A 17,181-nucleotide genomic window follows, 5' to 3' on the forward strand; every position below is an offset into this window, starting at 1 on the left:
TCTGGTATCCCTATGGTTGGGTGATCCCATATAAAAAACAGATGGAGTAAGCTATGTAGTGCAAGGTGTTAAGCATCTTTCTTCTAAATCCTGTGCTTCAATGCCTGCTTCGCGGTTCATAGTTTGAGGTACTGTTCTGACTTTAGTTCTTGAAGGAAAGTAAACTGTATGATGAAATAAAACCTTTCATCACCCAAAATTGATTTAGTAATGACCTTTGGTACTGCAGTAAGAAACAAAATTAAAACAGTAATGTCTTGATGTACAATTATGCAGTTTGCAAGTCTGTTGTTGAGAAATTTTGCATATGTGCTTGTTGGGTCTGGATAGTTAAGGCTGATATCTGCTGTTGTTTGGACAGCTCTCTTGAGCCCATTACAAACTGGAGGACTATATTTACCAGCAGGATTTCTTATTCTCTGACCTCGTCTGGGGAACCCAAAAATGATCCTCTACCTGTGGAATGTCATGTAGCCTTGATGAGATTATACGTTCACCTTCATTTCTTCTGATAAAATCCTGTCAGGCAAGCAATCACAGGCCATCTGAAACCCTGTTCATCCACTCGGATGCGTGTGTCTTTATGGACAGGTGGCCAGTAAACAAAGGGAAGGGAGAGCCCTGTGATTACCAAGTATTTTGTACTATAATTCATTTTTTTTGGTCTTTATCTGGTTTTGATGTGTAAAAAATAGTGGCTTCATAGGATGTTGAAAGGGTTCATTTTATACTTGTTTGTTTGTGTGTGCGTGTGCGTGTGTGTGTGTGTGTGTGTGTGTGTGTGTACGTGTGTGTGTTTACATATATACAATAATTAACAAATTTTGAAAATATTTTATTGGTTATTTTAATTATTTACATTTCAACTGTTGTCCACATTCCCAGTTTCCTCTTCACAGACACCCTTTTCAATGCCCCTGTCACCCTGCTTCTATGAGAGTGCTTCTGCCCCCCAACCCCTCCCACCTCACTGCCCTAGCATTTCCCTCCAATAGGGTGTCAAGCCTTCATAGGACCAAGGGACTCCCCCCCCCATTAATACCAGATAAGGTCATCTTCTTTTCATATGCAGCTGGAGACATGGGTCCCACCAATTGCATTCTTTGGTTGGTGGTTTAGTCCTTGGGAGCTCTGGGGAGTCTCGTTGGTTGATATCATTGTTCTTCCTATGGGGTTACAAATGCCTTCACTTCCTTCAGTCCTTCCCCTAATTTTTCCATTGGGGTCCAAATCCTCAGTCCAAAGGTTCATTGCAAGCATCCACATCTGAATTGGTCAGGTTCTGGCAGAAGGTCTCAGGAGACAACTATATCAGGCTCCTGTCATCAAGCACTTGGCATCAGCAATGAAGTCTGTGTTTGATTGCTGCATATGAGATGGATCCCCAGGTGAGTCAGTCACTGGATGACCTTTCTGCTCTATTCTTAGTCCCTACATTTCTTTAGCAGGAGCAATTTTGGGTTAATATTTATGAAATGGGTGCTTGGCCCATTTCCCTGAATAATCCCTGAACCAGATAACCTCTGGTATGGTGTCTGCAGGTTCTCTCTTTATTTGCTAGGTATTTTAGTTAATGTCACCCCTGTTGGGTCCTGAGAGCTTCTTGTTTCCTGGCATGTGGGACTTTCTGGTGGCAACCTCCAGTTCCCTATCCCGCATTGCTGCATGCCTCTGTTCACTTTCCTGACCCTTTCTGTATCTCCCCCATCTCCTCGATACTTGATTCTGCCCCACATTTTCCCCCTTCTCCTCTTTTCCACCCAAGTCCATTGCACCATCTACCTCCCATGATTATTTCATTTACCATTCTAAGTAGGACTGAAGCATCCACACCTTGGTCTTCCAAAATATTGTAGGTATCCTGAGCATTTTACTTAATATCCACTTGTTAGTGAATATATACCATGTCTGTTTTTTGTGACTGGGTTACATAACTCTGAAGGATATTTTCTAGATCCCTCCATTTGCCTGCTAATTTCATGAAGTCATTGTTTTAAATAGCTGAGTAATGCTCCATTGTGTAAATGTATGAATTTTCTATTCATTCCTTTGTTGAAGGACATCTGTGTTATTTCCATCTTCTGGCTATTACAAATAAGACTGCTATGAGATTAGTACATGTTATATTCTCATTTAGGTATGTGCCAAGGAGTGGTCCTCAGGTAGTACTATGTTCAGTTTTCTGAGGAGCTGGTAGACTGATTTCCACAGTGGTTGTACCAGCTTGCAATCCCACAAGCAATGGAGGAGTGTTCATCTTTCCTAGCCAGCATCTGCTGTCACCTGGGGTTTTAAACTTAGCCCCTCTGACTAGTGTGCAGTAGAATCTCATGGTTTTGATTTGCATTTCCCTGAAGACTAAGGATATTGAACATTTCTTTAGGTGCTACTTGAGAATTTGTTGGTTATCTCTATATCTCATTGTTGAATAGGGTTATTGGGTTCTCTGGAGTCTATTGAGGGTTGATATATATATATATATATATATATATATATATATATATATATATATATATATATATATATTGGATATTAGCCATTTATGAGATGATAGATAGAAGAGTTGGTAAAGATCTTTCCAATATGTAGGTTGCTATTTTGTTCTGATGACAGTGTCCTTTGCCTTACAGAAGCTTTTCAATTTTATGAGATACCATTTGCCTATAGTAGATCTTAGAACCTGTATCATTGTTTTTCTGTTCAGGAAAATTTCACCTGGTCTGATCTGTTCAAGGCTCTTTCCCAATTTCTCTTCTAATAGATTCAATGTATCAGGTTTTATGTGGAGGTCCTTGATCCACTGGCACTTGAACTTTGTTGAAAGAGGTAAGAATGGATCAGTTTGCATTCTTCTACAGGCTGACCTCCAGTTGAAGCAACAGCATTTGTTGAAAATGTTGTCTTTTTTTCCATTGGATGGTTTTGGCTCTTTTGTCTAAGATCAAGAGACCAGAAGTGTGGAGGTTCCTTCCTGAGTCTTCAGTTTTATTCCATTGATCTCCCTGCTTGTCTCTGTACCAATACCATGCAGTTTTTATCACTATTGCTCTATAGTACAGCTTGAGAATAAGGATAGTGATTCCCACAGAAGTTCTTTTATTGTTGAGAATTGTTTTTGATATCCTGGATTTTTGTTACTACAGGCAAATTTACGACTTGTTCTTTCTATTTCTGTGAAGAATTAAGTTGGAATTTGGTTGGGGATTGCAGTGAATCTGTAGATTTCTTTCAGCAAAATGGCTATTTTTACTATATTAACCCTGCCATTCCATGAGCATGGGAAACGTTTCCATTTTCTGAGATCTTCGATTTCTTTCTTCAGAAACTTGAAGTTCTTGTCATACAGATATTTCACTTGCTTAGTTAGATTAGACCAAGATTTTTATATTATTTATAACTTGTAAAGAGTGTAATTTCCCAAATTTCTTTCTCAGCCCATTTACTCTTTGAATAAAGTAAACCTACTGATTGAGTTAATTTTGTATTTACTCACATTACTGAAGTTGTTTCTTAGCTGAAAGAATTCTCTTGTGGATTTTATTGGGGGGTCACTTATGTATACTATCATATTATCACCAAACAGTGATATTTTCCTTCCAGTTCTTCCTTTCCAATTTGTATCCTTTTGTTGTCCAATTGCTCTGGCTAGAATTTCTAGTACTACTTTGACTAGATAGGGAGAGAGTGAGTAACTTTGTCTAGTCCCTCATTTTATTTCATTTCATTTAGTTTCATGTTAGCTGCTGGTCTGCTGTCAAATGCTTTTACTATGCTTAAGTATGGGCCTTGAATTCCTAATCTTTCCAAGACTTTTAATATGAAAGGGTATTGAATTTTCTCAATATTGAATATTCTTTAACATCTAATGAGATGATCATGACTTTTTTTTCTTTTAGTTTGTTTACATAGTGGATTAATTTCATGGATTTCCTTAAATTAAAACATCCATGTGCTCTTCCTCTCAGTCCCATATTGAACTTGAGTTGGAAGAGGCAAGTCTGATCTCAAAATGGAGGGCCACAATCCAAAGGAACAAGAGCAGCTGAGCAAGCTGTTTATTGGTGGTCTGAGTTTTGAAACCTCAGATGATAGCTTAAGAGAACATTTTGAGCAATGGGACATGCTTACACACTGTGTGGTAATGAGAGATCCTCAAACAAAACGTTCCAGAGTCTTTGGTTTTGTGACCTACTCTTGTGTCAAAGAGGTGGATGCTGCAATGTGTGCTCGGCCACACAAGGTTGATGGATGTATGGTGGAACCAAAGAGACCTTTTGGAGAGAGGATTCTGTAAAGCCTGTTGTCTGTTTACTGGCAAAGAAGATTTTTATTGGTGGTATTAAAGAGGATACAGAAGAACATAATCTGAGAGACTACTTTGAAAAGTATGGGAAGATTGAAACTATAGAAATTATGGAAGACAGAAGATTCCATAGAAATCATTGACTCAACTGTCAAAGATAATGTAAAGCGGAAAAAGCTACTGGTCCAAAACATACAGGAAATCCAGGACTCAATGAGAAGATCAAACCTAAGGATAATAGGTATAGAAGAGAGTGAAGACTCCAAGCTCAAAGGACTAGTAAATATCTTCAACGAAATAATAGAAGAAAACTACCCTAACCTGAGAAAAGAGATACCCATAGACATACAAGAAGCCTACAGAACTGCAAATAGATTGGACCAGAAAAGAAACACCTCCCATCACATAATTGTCAAAACACCAAACGCACAAAATAAAGAAAGAATATTAAAAGCAGTAAGGGAAAAAGGTCAAGTAACATAAAAAGGCAGACCTATCAGAATCACACCAGACTTCTCGCCAGAAACTATGAAGGCCAGAAGATCCTGGACTGATGTCATACAGACCCTAAGAGAACACAAATGCCAGCCCAGGTTACTGTATCCAGCAAAACATTGATGAATTAACATTGATGGAGAAACCAAGATATTCCATGACAAAACCAAATTTAGACAATATCTTTCTACAAATCCAGCACTACAAAGGATAATAAATGGTAAAGCCCAACATAAGGAGGCAAGCTATACCCTAGAAGAAGCAAGAAACTAATCGTCTTGGCAACAAAATAAAGAGAATGAAAGCACACAAACACAACCTCACATCCAAAATGAATATAACGGGAAGCAATAATCACTATTCCTTAATATCTCTCAATATCAATGGCCTCAACTCCCCAATAAAAAGATACAGATTAACAAACTGGATACGCAACGAGGACCCTGAATTCTGCTGCCTACAGGAAACACACCTCAGAGACAAAGACAGACACTATCTCAGAGTGAAAGGCTGGAAAACAAATTTCCAAGCAAATGGTCAGAAGAAGCAAGCTGGAGTAGCCATTCTAATATCAAATAAAATCAATTTCCAACTAAAAGTCATCAAAAAAGATAAGGAAGGGCACTTCACATTCATCAAAGGAAAAATCCACCAAGATGAACTCTCAATCCTAAATATCTATGCCCCAAATAAAAGGGCACCTACATATGTAAAAGAAACCTTACTAAAGCTCAAAACACACATTGCACCGCACACAATAATAGTGGGAGATTTCAACACCCCACTCTCATCAATGGACAGACCATGGAAACAGAAATTAAACAGTGATGTCGACAGACTAAGAGAAGTCATGAGCCAAATGGACTTAACTGATATTTATAGAACATTCTATCATAAAGCAAAAGGATATACCTTCTTCTCAGCTCCTCATGGTACTTTCTCCAAAATTGATCATATAATTGGTCAAAAAACGGGCCTCAACAGGTACAGAAAGATAGAAATAATCCCATGCCTGCTATCGGACCACCACGGCCTAAAACTGGTCTTCAATAACAATAAGGGAAGAATGCCCACATATGTGTGGAAATTGAACAATGCGCAACTCAATGATAACCTGGTCAAGGAAGAAATAAAGAAAGAAATGAAAAACTTTTTAGAATTTAATGAAAATGAAGGTACAACATACCCAAACTTATGGGACACAATGAAAGCTGTGCTAAGAGGAAAACTCATAGCGCTGAGTGCCTGCAGAAAGAAACAGGAAAGAGCATATGTCAGCAGCTTGACAGCACACCTAAAAGCTCTAGAACAAAAAGAGCAAATACACCCAGGAGGAGTAGAAGGCAGGAAATAATCAAACTCAGAGCTGAAATCAACCAAGTAGAAACAAAAAGGACCATAGAAAGAATCAACAGAACCAAAAGTTGGTTCTTTGAGAATCAACAAGATAGATAAACCCTTAGCCAGACTAACGAGAGGACACAGAGAGTGCGTCCAAATTAACAAAATCAGAAATAAAAGGGAGACATAACTACAGATTCAGAGGAAATTCAAAAAATCTCAGATCTTACTATAAAAACCTATATTCAACAAAACTTGAAAATCTTCAGGAAATGGACAATTTCCTAGACAGATACCAGGTATCTAAGTTAAATCAGGAACAGATAAACCAGTTAAACAACCCCATAACTCCTAAGGAAATAGAAGCAGTCATTAAAAGTCTCCCAACAAAAAAGAGCCCAGGTCCAGATGGGTTTAGTGCAGAATCCTATCAAAACTTCATAGAAGACCTCATACCAATATTATCCAAACTATTCCACAAAATTGAAACAGATGGAGCCCTACCGAATTCCTTCTACGAAGCCACAATTACTCTTATACCTAAACCACACAAAGACACAACAAAGAAAGAGAACTTCAGACCAATTTCCCTTATGAATATCGACGCAAAAATACTCAATAAAATTCTGGCAAACCGAATTCAAGAGCACATCAAAACAATCATCCACCATGATCAAGTAGGCTTCATCCCAGGTATGCAGGGATGGTTTAATATACAGAAAACCATCAACGTGATCCATTATATAAACAAACTGAAAGAACAGAACCACATGATCATTTCATTAGATGCTGAGAAAGCATTTGACAAAATTCAACACCCCTTCATGATAAAAGTCCTGGAAAGAATAGGAATTCAAGGCCCATACCTAAACATAGTAAAAGCCATATACAGCAAACCAGTTGCTAACATTAAAATAAATGGAGAGAAACTTGAAGCAATCCCACTAAAATCAGGGACTAGACAAGGCTGCTCATTCTCTCCCTACTTATTCAATATAGTTCTTGAAGTTCTAGCCAGAGCAATCAGACAACAAAAGGAGATCAAGGGGATACAGATCGGAAAAGAAGAGGTCAAAATATCACTATTTGCAGATGACATGATAGTATATTTAAGTGATCCCAAAAGTTCCACCAGAGAACTACTAAAGCTGATAAACAACTTCAGCAGAGTGGCTGGGTATAAAATTAACTCAAATAAATCAGTTGCCTTCCTCTATAGAAAAGAGAAACAAGCCGAGAAAGAAATTAGGGAAACGACACCCTTCATAATAGACCCAAATAATATAAAGTACCTCGGTGTGACTTTAACCAAGCAAGTAAAAGATCTGTACAATAAGAACTTCAAGACACTGAGCAAAGAAATTGAAGAAGACCTCAGAAGATGGAAAGATCTCCCATGCTCATGGATTGGCAGGATTAATATAGTAAAAATGGCCATTTTACCAAAAGCAATCTGCAGATTCAATGCAATCCCCATCAAAATACCAATCCAATTCTTCAAAGAGTTAGACAGAACAATTTGCAAATTCATCTGGAATAAGAAAAAACCCAGGATAGCTAAAGCTATCCTCAACAATAAAAGGACTTCAGGGGGGATCACTATCCCTGAACTCAAGCAGTATTACAGAGCAATAGTGATAAAAACTGCATGGTATTGGTACAGAGACAGATAGATAGACCAATGGAATAGAATTGAAGACCCAGAAATGAACCCACACACCTATGGTCACTTGATTTTTGACAAAGGAGCCAAAACCATCCAATGGAAAAAAGATAGCATTTTCAGCAAATGGTGCTGGTTCAACTGGAGGGCAACATGTAGAAGAATGTAGATCGATCCATCCTTATCACCCTGTACAAAGCTTAAGTCCAAGTGGATCAAGGGCCTCCACATCAAACCAGACACACTCAAACTAATAGAAGAAAAACTAGGGAAGCATCTGGAACACATGGGCACTGGAAAAAATTTCCTGAACAAAACACCAATGTCTTATGCTCTAAGATCAAGATTGGACAAATGGGATCTCATAAAACTGCAAAGCTTCTGTAAGGCAAAGGACACTCTGGTTAGGACAAAACGGCAACCAACAGATTGGGAAAAGATCTTTACCAATCCTACAACAGATAGAGGCCTTATATCCAAAATATACAAAGAACTCAAGAAGTTAGACCGCTGGGAAACAAATAACCCTATTAAAAAATGGGGTTCAGAGCTAAACAAAGAATTCACAGCTGAGGAATGCCGAATGGCTGAGAAACACCTAAAGAAATGTTCAACATCTTTAGTCATAAGGGAAATGCAAATCAAAACAACCCTGAGATTTCACCTCACACCAGTGAGAATGGCTAAGATCAAAAACTCAGGTGACAGCAGATGCTGGCGAGGATGTGGAGAAAGAGGAACACTCCTCCATTGTTGGTGGGATTGCAGACTGGTAAAACCATTCTGGAAATCAGTCTGGAGGTTCCTCAAAAAATTGGACATTTAACTGCCTGAGGATCCACCTATACCTCTCTTGGGCATATACCCAAAAGATGCTTCAACATATAAAAGAGACACGTGCTCCACTATGTTCATCGCAGCCTTATTTATAATAGCCAGAATCTGGAAAGAACCCAGATGCCCTTCAACAGAGGAATGGATACAGAAAATGTGGTACATCTACACAATGGAATATTACTCAGCTATCAAAAACAACGAGTTTATGAAATTCGTAGGCAAATGGTTGGAACTGGAAAATATCATCCTGAGTGAGCTAACCCAATCACAGAAAGACATACATGGTATGCACTCATTGATAAGTGGCTATTAGCCCAAATGCTTGAATTACCCTAGATCCCTAGAACAAATGAAACTCAAGACGGATGATCAAAATGTGAATGCTTCACTCCTTCTTTAAATGAGGAAAAAGAATACCCTTGGCAGGGAAGGGAGAGGCAAAGATGATTAAAACAGAGACTGAAGGAACACCCATTCAGGGCCTGCCTCACATGTGGCCCATACATATACAGCCACCCAATTAGACAAGATGGATGAAGCAAAGAAGTGCATACCGACAGGAGCCGGATGTAGATCGCTCCTGAGAGACACAGCCAGAATACATCAAATACAGAGGCGAATGCCAGCAGCAAACCACTGAACTGAGAATAGGTCCCCCGTTGAAGGAATCAGAGAAAGAACTGGAAGAGCTTGAAGGGGCTGGAGACCCCAAAAGTACAACAATGTCAAGCAACCAGAGCTTCCAGTGACTAAGCCACTACCTAAAGACTATACATGGACTGACCCTGGACTCTGACCCCATAGGTAGCAATGAATATCCTAGTAAGAGCACCAGTGGAAGGGGAAGCCCTGGGTCCTGCTAAGACTGAACCCCCAGTGAACTAGACTATGGGGGGAGGGCGGCAATGGGGGGAGGGTTGGGAGGGGGACACCCATAAGGAAGGGGAGGGGGGAGGGGGATGTTTGCCCGGAAACCGGGAAAGGGAATAACACTTGAAATGTATATAAGAAATACTCAATTTAATAAAAAAAAAAGAAGTTATGGAAGACAGGCAGAGTGGGGAAAAGAGAGGATTTGCTTTTGTAACTTTTGATGATCATTACACAGTTGATAAAATTGTTGTTCAGAAATGCCACACTATTAATAGGCATAATTGTGACGTGAAAAAGGCCCCTTCTAAACAAGAGATGCCGTCTGTTCGATCACAGAGATGTCGTGGAGGTAGATCTAGCAACTTTATGGGACGTGGAGGAAACTTTGGTCATGGCAGAAGAAACTTTGGTCATGGAGGAAACTTTGGTGGAAGAGGAGGTGGAAGTGGTGGCAGCAGAGGCAGTTATGGAGGTGGTGATGGTAGGTATAATGGATTTGGAGGTGATGGTTGCAACTATAATGGTAGTCCTGGTTAGAGTAGTAGAGGAGGTTATAGAGGTAGTGGACCAGGATATGGAAACCAAGGTGGTGGATATGTTGGTGAAGGATGAGGATATAATGGTTAAAATGAAGGAGGAAATTTTGGTGGAGGTAACTATGGTGGTGGTAGGAACTATAATGACTTTGGAAATTATAGTGTAGAGCAACAATCTAATTATGGACACATGAAGAGGGGCAGTTTTGGTGGAAGAAGCTCAGGCAGTCCCTATGGTCGTGGCTATGGATCTGGAGGTGGAAGTGGTTGATATGGCAGCAGAAGGTTTTAAAATAAAACAAACAGCAACAGTTCTTAGCAGGAGAGAGAGCGAGGAGTTGTCAGGAAAGCTGGAGGTTACTTTGAGACAATCATCATAAATGGATTAGAAAAAATAAAAATCTGCCACAGAAGGAACAATGATCCATAGTCAGAAAAGTTACTGCAGCTTAAACAGGAAGCCCTTCTTTTTCAGGACTTTCATAGGCACAGTCTGCAAAAGTGTAGCTATCAATTAATGCAATGTAGTGTCAATTAGATGTACATTCCTGAGGTCTTTTATCTGTTGTAGCTTTTTCTTTTTCTTTATTTTTATTACATAAGGAAGCAAGCTACAACCTAGAAAAAGCAAGAAACTAATTGTCTTGGCAACAAAACAAAGAGAAGAAAAGCACACAAACATAATCTCACATCCAAATACGAATATAACAGGAAGCAACAATCACTATTCCTTAATATCTCTCAACATCAATGGACTCAACCCGCCAATAAAAAGAAATAGATTTACAAACTGGATACAGAATGAAGACCCTGCATTCTGCTGCCTACAGGAAACACACCTCAGACACAAAGACAGACACTACCTCAGAGTAAAAGGCTGGAAAACAACTTTCCAAGCAAATGGTCAGAAGAAGCAAACTGGAGTAGCCATTCCAATATCAAATAAAATCAATTTTCAACTAAAAGTCATCAAAAATGATAAGGAAGGACACTTCATATTCATCAAAGGAAAAATCCACCAAGATGAACTCTCAATCCTAAATATCTAGGCTGCAAATACAAGAGCACCTACATACATAAAAGAAACCTTACTAAAGTTCAAAGCACACATTGCACCTCACACAATAATAGTAGGAGATTTCAACACCCCACTCTCATCAATGGACAGATCATGGAAACAGAAATTAAACAGAGATGTAGACAGACTAAGAGAAGTCATGAGCCAAATGGACTTAACAGATATTTATAGAACATTCTATCCTAAAGCAAAAGGATATAACATTTTTCTCAGCTCCTCATGGTACTTTCTCCAAAATTGACCATATAATTGGTCAAAAAACGGGCCTCAACAGGTACAGAAAGATAGAAATAATCCCATGCGTGCTATCAGACCACCACGGCAAAAAACTGGTCTTCAATAACAATAAGGGAAGAATGCCCACATATACATGGAAATTGAACAAAGCTCTACTCAAGGAAAACCTGGTCAAGGAAGAAATAAGGAAAGAAATTAAAGACTTCTTAGAATTTAATTGAAATGAAGGTATAACATACCCAAACTTATGGGACACACTGAAAGCTGTGCTAAGAGGAAAACTCAGAGCTCTGAGTGCCTGCAGAAAGAAACAGGAGAGAGCATATATCAGCAGCTTGACATCACACTTAAAAGCTCTAGAACAAAAAGAAGCAAATATAGTGAGGATGAGTAGAAGGCAGGAAATAATCAAACTCAGAGCTGAAATCAACCAAGTAGAAACAAAAAGGACCATACAAAGAATCAACAGAACCAAAAGTTGGTTCTTTGAGAAAATCAACAAGATAGATAAATCCTTAGCCAGACTAATGAGAAGACACAGAGAGAGTGTCCAAATTAACAAAATCAGAAATGGAAAGGGAGAAAGAATGGAGAACCATAGGAAATTCAAAAAATCATCAGATCCTACTACAAAAGCCTATATTCAACAAAACTTGAAAATCTGCAGGAAATGGACAATTTCCTAGACAGATACCAGGTACTGAAGCTAAAATGACAACCAATAGATTGGGAAAAGATCTTTACCAATCCTACAACAGATAGAGACCTTATATCCAAAATGTACAAAGAACTCAAGAAGTTAGACCGCAGGGAGACAAATAACCCTATTAAAAAATGGGGTTCAGAGCTAAACAAAGAATTCACAGCTGAGGAATGCCAAATGGCTGAGGAACACCTAAAGAAATGTTCAACATCTTTACTCATAAGAGAAATGCAAATCAAAACAACTCTGAGATTTCAGCTCACACCAGTGAGAATGGCTAAGATCAAAAACTCGGGTGACAGCAAATGCTGACAAGGATGTGGAGAAAGAGGAACACTCCTCCATTGTTAGTGGGAATGCAAACTGGTGCAACCATTCTGGAAATCAGTTTGGAGTTTCCTCAGAAAATTGGACATTGAATTACCTGAGGATCCAGCTATACCTCTCTTGGGCATATACCCAAGATGCTCCAACATATAACAAAGACACATGCTCCACTATGTTCATTGCAGCCTTATTTATAATAGCCAGAAACTGGAAAGAACCCAGATGCTCTTCAACAGAGGAATGGATACAGAAAATGTGGTACATCTACACAATGGAATATTACTCAGTTATCAAAAACAATGACATTATGAAATTCATAGGCAAATAGTGGAACTGGAAAATATCATCCTGAGTGAGGTAACCCAATCACAGAAAAACACACTGGTATGCACTCATTGTTAAGTTGCTATTACAACAAATGCTTGAATGACCCTAGATGCACAGAACACATGAAACTCAAGAGGGATGACCAAAATGCAAATTCTTCACTCCTTCTTTAAAAGGGGACAAGAATACCCTTGGCAGGGAATAGGGAGGCAATATTTTGAACAGAGGCAGAAGGAACACCTATTTAGAGCCTGTCCCACGTGTGGCCCATTCATATACAGCCACCAAACTAGATAAGATGGATGAAGCAAAGAAGTGCAAGCTGACAGGAAATGGATGTAGATTTCTCCTGAGAGACACAGCCAGAATACAGCAAATACATAGGCGAATACCATCATTAAACCACTGAAGTGAGAATGGAACCCCCGTTGAAGGGAAGTTTTCTTCTATAATTTTGTTGAATATATTTACTGGCCCTTTAAGTTGGGAGTCTTTGCTCTTTTCTATAGCTATTATCCTTAGGTTTGATCTTCTCATTGTGTCCTTGATTTCCTGGATATATTGGGTGAGGAGCCTTTTGTGTTTTCTATTATCTTTGATGGTTGTGACAATGTTTTCTATGGTATCTCTGTCTCTGAGATTCTCTCTCTATCTCTTGTATTCTCTTGGTAATGCTTCCATCTCTGTCTCCTGTTCTCTTTCCTAGGTTTTCTATCTCCAAGGTTGTCTCCCCTTGTTATTTCTTTATTGTTTCTATTCTCATGTTTTAAATCCTAGATAGTTTTGTATAATTTCTTCATCTGTTTGGTTGTGTTTTCTTGTAATTTTTTAAGGGATGTATGTGTTTCCTCCTTAAGGGCTTCTACCTGATTACCTGAGTTGACCTGTATTTCTTTAAGGGAGTTATTTATGTTGTTCTTACAATACTCTATCATCATCATGAGATGTGATTTTAAATCCATATCTACCTTTTTCGGTGTGTTTGAAATCCACTATTTGCTTTGCTGGGAGAACTGGGCTCTGATGATGCCAAGAATTCTTGGTTTCTGTTGTTTAGGTTTCTGTGCTTGCCTCTCACCATCCCATTGTCTCTGGTGTTAGTTTGTCTTGCTTGACAGTGGCTTGACTCTCCTGTAAGCCTGTGTTTCAGCACTCCTGTAAACCTATTTTTTTAAGCTGGATCTGGGAACAGAGAGCTGCTTCTGAATTTTTGTGTCCTAAAGCTTCCAGGCGGTTTGCTTGGAGCAGAATTTTTCTTACCTCTACTTTCAGGTGTTTACGTGCTCCTAGTTTAGGCAAAAATTGGAAGGTCCCTGCCCCTGACTGCTCCTAGATTCCTGCACCCAGAGGGCACAGAAAGCATCACCCGGGTTCCTCTTGGGCCAGGAATGTAAGCAGAAGTGGCTGTCTCCCCTGAGCTCTCAGGATTATCTGTACTTCTGAGAGTCCAGCTCTCTCTCCCAAGGGATTTGTGTACTGAGACCTGTGGGAGTGGTTCATCCCAGGCACTGGTAAACCTGGAAGTCCTTTAAAAATGTTTCGTAAGATTCATTTATTTATTATGTATCCAGTATTCTGGCTATGATGCTAGGTTGATGTGACTTGCAATATGTCCTTTTATTTTCCTGTCATGAGACTTCCACAATTCCGTGTGTTTCCCAGGGTCTCTTGCTGATGTCCTATGATTTCACGTGACTGGCAACCTTCAAAGCCTGCTCTCTTTATCTTATGTCAGTTCTCTCTGTGGGGGAGTACTGGGAGAGTACTGAGTTTCCTGCCCACCTGTTTTATCTTCCTTTCTTTTTCTTCAGACTTGCATACTTTCATCTTCCCCAAAACTTCCCATTCTTGACTACTCTGAAGGAGGAGATTCTTTTTACTGTGGCTTGTGATTTCTTCATTGGTATGTGAAAAATATTTTGATTTGTCTCAGTTTGAGATTTCCTCAGCTCAATGTAAGTGTCAATGTTGCCTCTGCAAATGAAAGTAATTTGAAATAAGAGAATTTCTTCTATGGGTTTGAGTGGAGTTAACCTACATCATCTCCGATTCAGGAGCTACATTTTTTTCCGTGTCACTTTCATGAGAAGGATACTAAAAAATCACCTTTGTGTATTCTGTCTTGCTGATCCTGGTTATAGCCAGTGTCTGACTGAAGGGAGTCCCATATTTTTTCTCTTGACTTACATCCCTACTGTAACTCTTTTGTTGTTTCCTCTTGTGTTCAATTATACACTGCATATTTTATATCCTATTTCATTCTAGTTTGGTTCTCTAGATTGCTAGGAATATGGAAATCAGGTTAAAGACACACAGATTTCTAAAGCCCCAGGGCACTGCCAGACTCAGATTTAACACGGACCACCTTGTCTGTCCTCTCCATCTGCTTGTTATATTTCTGGGATTCCTATTATTCAACAGACATGATCTGGGACTTGAGACTCTTCTTCAACTCTGGTTTTAAGCTCTTCTCTGGTCTCCACTAAATCCACTGTGGGTGTTTCACAGTTTCCTTTGCTTTCATTGCCTCATACTTACCCTTGACCAAGCTTCCCATGTCAATCATGCTCCATTCCCTATTAGCAAATCAGATAAATTGTGTGTGTGTGTGTGTGTGTGTGTGTGTGCACGCACATGTGTGTATGTGTTTTAAATGTTTACTTTTCTTCTACTTTTAAATGATTCTGTCTCTAAAACCTCAAGTTTCTTTCCAAACTGACATTGTTCTTGGTCCTTCTGATTCTGCCTCTTCAGTATATTTTTGTTAACATAGACTGCACATGTGGTTGACTTGTTTCTGGTTATCCAAAACTGTGATTACAACTTCACATAGCTAAGTTATACCATATCATTCAAATTTGCCTTTACTAAATTCACTAAACCTTATACTGGATTTTTCTCAAAATCTGAGTGTTGGTGCTCCCAATTCGAAGTTCACAAAAAATTAATAGGTAATCCCAGCTCCTCTTACTATGCGATTACATGACTGGCTCCAAGGAGGACACTTTGCAACACAGCATGCTGCTCCATCTGTTAATCATGGAAGTGCACTCTTCATGGACAACTCAATAAATGTACTCTTAAATTGTTCAGAAGGAACTTAAAGCAATCCCTCCATGTTTCAGAAAACATTGTTTTTCCTTTTAAAAATTGAATCACAGTGTAGGATATCAATATTCTGCTAAAATTTATTTTATGTATTTTTCACTGAACAATGTGATATGTAAAGATCAAGATATACAAAGCAATTTATTTTAAGAATTTGAAATATATGCTTTCTTAAGTAATTTTAATTTATTCTAAATATTTTATGGTATTTTCATGTACATCAAAATTCCTTTACCAAAAACATAGATGGTAAGTAGCCAGGCAAATGCTGAATGAATAATATAGCTTCTTCTGATGTCAAAAGGCATTAATTGTGTTAAGTTATATATTCCTCATACATAAATACTAAGTAGACAATAATATACATCAATAAGATGCATATATGCTATAGTTAAATGCATTGTAAATGCAAATATGCCATGGAATTTAATTCTTTGGATAATAATTATATTTGAATTTTGCTCATTTCTTTTATCAAGTTTTTAGTACATAAAATATTCTTCATAATATTAAGAAGCTTACACTGTTTTCTCTAGTATATATTTACAATATTGATATAAATATTTTGGTGCTTGAAATATGAGTTATGTGAATTTCATGAAGATATTTGTCTCAGGATACAGGTTCCATTTAAATGTGGCTCTCAGGGCCCTTGACCTTAGGTCTCTGAATTCAGGGACAACAAATTGGATTTGAATCATTTTTCCTTAACTCTGTGACATCAATAATTATTGATTACACACTGCTAAATATGATTTTTTAATGATTCCTATTTCTAATTTGAAGAATAACTTTTTGAGTGTGCCATCCACATGTTCAACTTAGCTTCTTAATATATTATGTTTCAGTTGAAATTAAAATTCACAGTGAATATAGGTGTACTGGTATACTTATAGTAATAATTTTTCATGAGTATACATTGACTTCAAAGTTAATTTGATTTTTTAAAGTATAAAATTAGCAGAAATTCCCAATGTTTTTTCACTTACTGGTTATCTCCAGCCAAATTCAAGCTTCGAAACTCAGCAAATCACCAGAGGCTGGCCATTTTCTTCTATATTGTTACTTTCCTGGAATTTAGACTGTTTGTAAAGAGATTTCTCTACTGTCAACTGTTATTCCATGTCAAAGCTGCCTATCTACCCTTTGCCTCATGTCACACGGTTCCATGTATACTGGGGTTCTTTGTATGAGAGGCACAGAAAATAAGTCATTTTGAGAAACTACTCTCTTCTTAGAGAGTCTTACAGACTGATTAAGGGAAAGAGCAGATTAAATAATGCTTTCTGTTACTTCTGTATACCTACCTGTCAAAGACAATCTTTGATCTATGCAAGCTTTTCCCTGAAGAGG

The 17,181-nt window shown here is 38.4% G+C and overlaps 1 pseudogene; it reads left to right on the forward strand.

Annotated features, from left to right (window-relative positions):
* The first annotated feature begins 4,009 nt into the window (after positions 1-4,009).
* On the forward strand, positions 4,010-10,340 carry Hnrnpa1-ps48 (heterogeneous nuclear ribonucleoprotein A1, pseudogene 48; annotated as a pseudogene).
* The last annotated feature ends 6,841 nt before the right edge of the window (positions 10,341-17,181 follow it).

Source organism: Rattus norvegicus, chromosome 5 (genome assembly GCF_021556685.1).
Source record: "Rattus norvegicus strain SHRSP/BbbUtx chromosome 5, alternate assembly SHRSP_T2T, whole genome shotgun sequence".
Classification (NCBI taxonomy): Eukaryota; Metazoa; Chordata; class Mammalia; order Rodentia; family Muridae; genus Rattus; species Rattus norvegicus.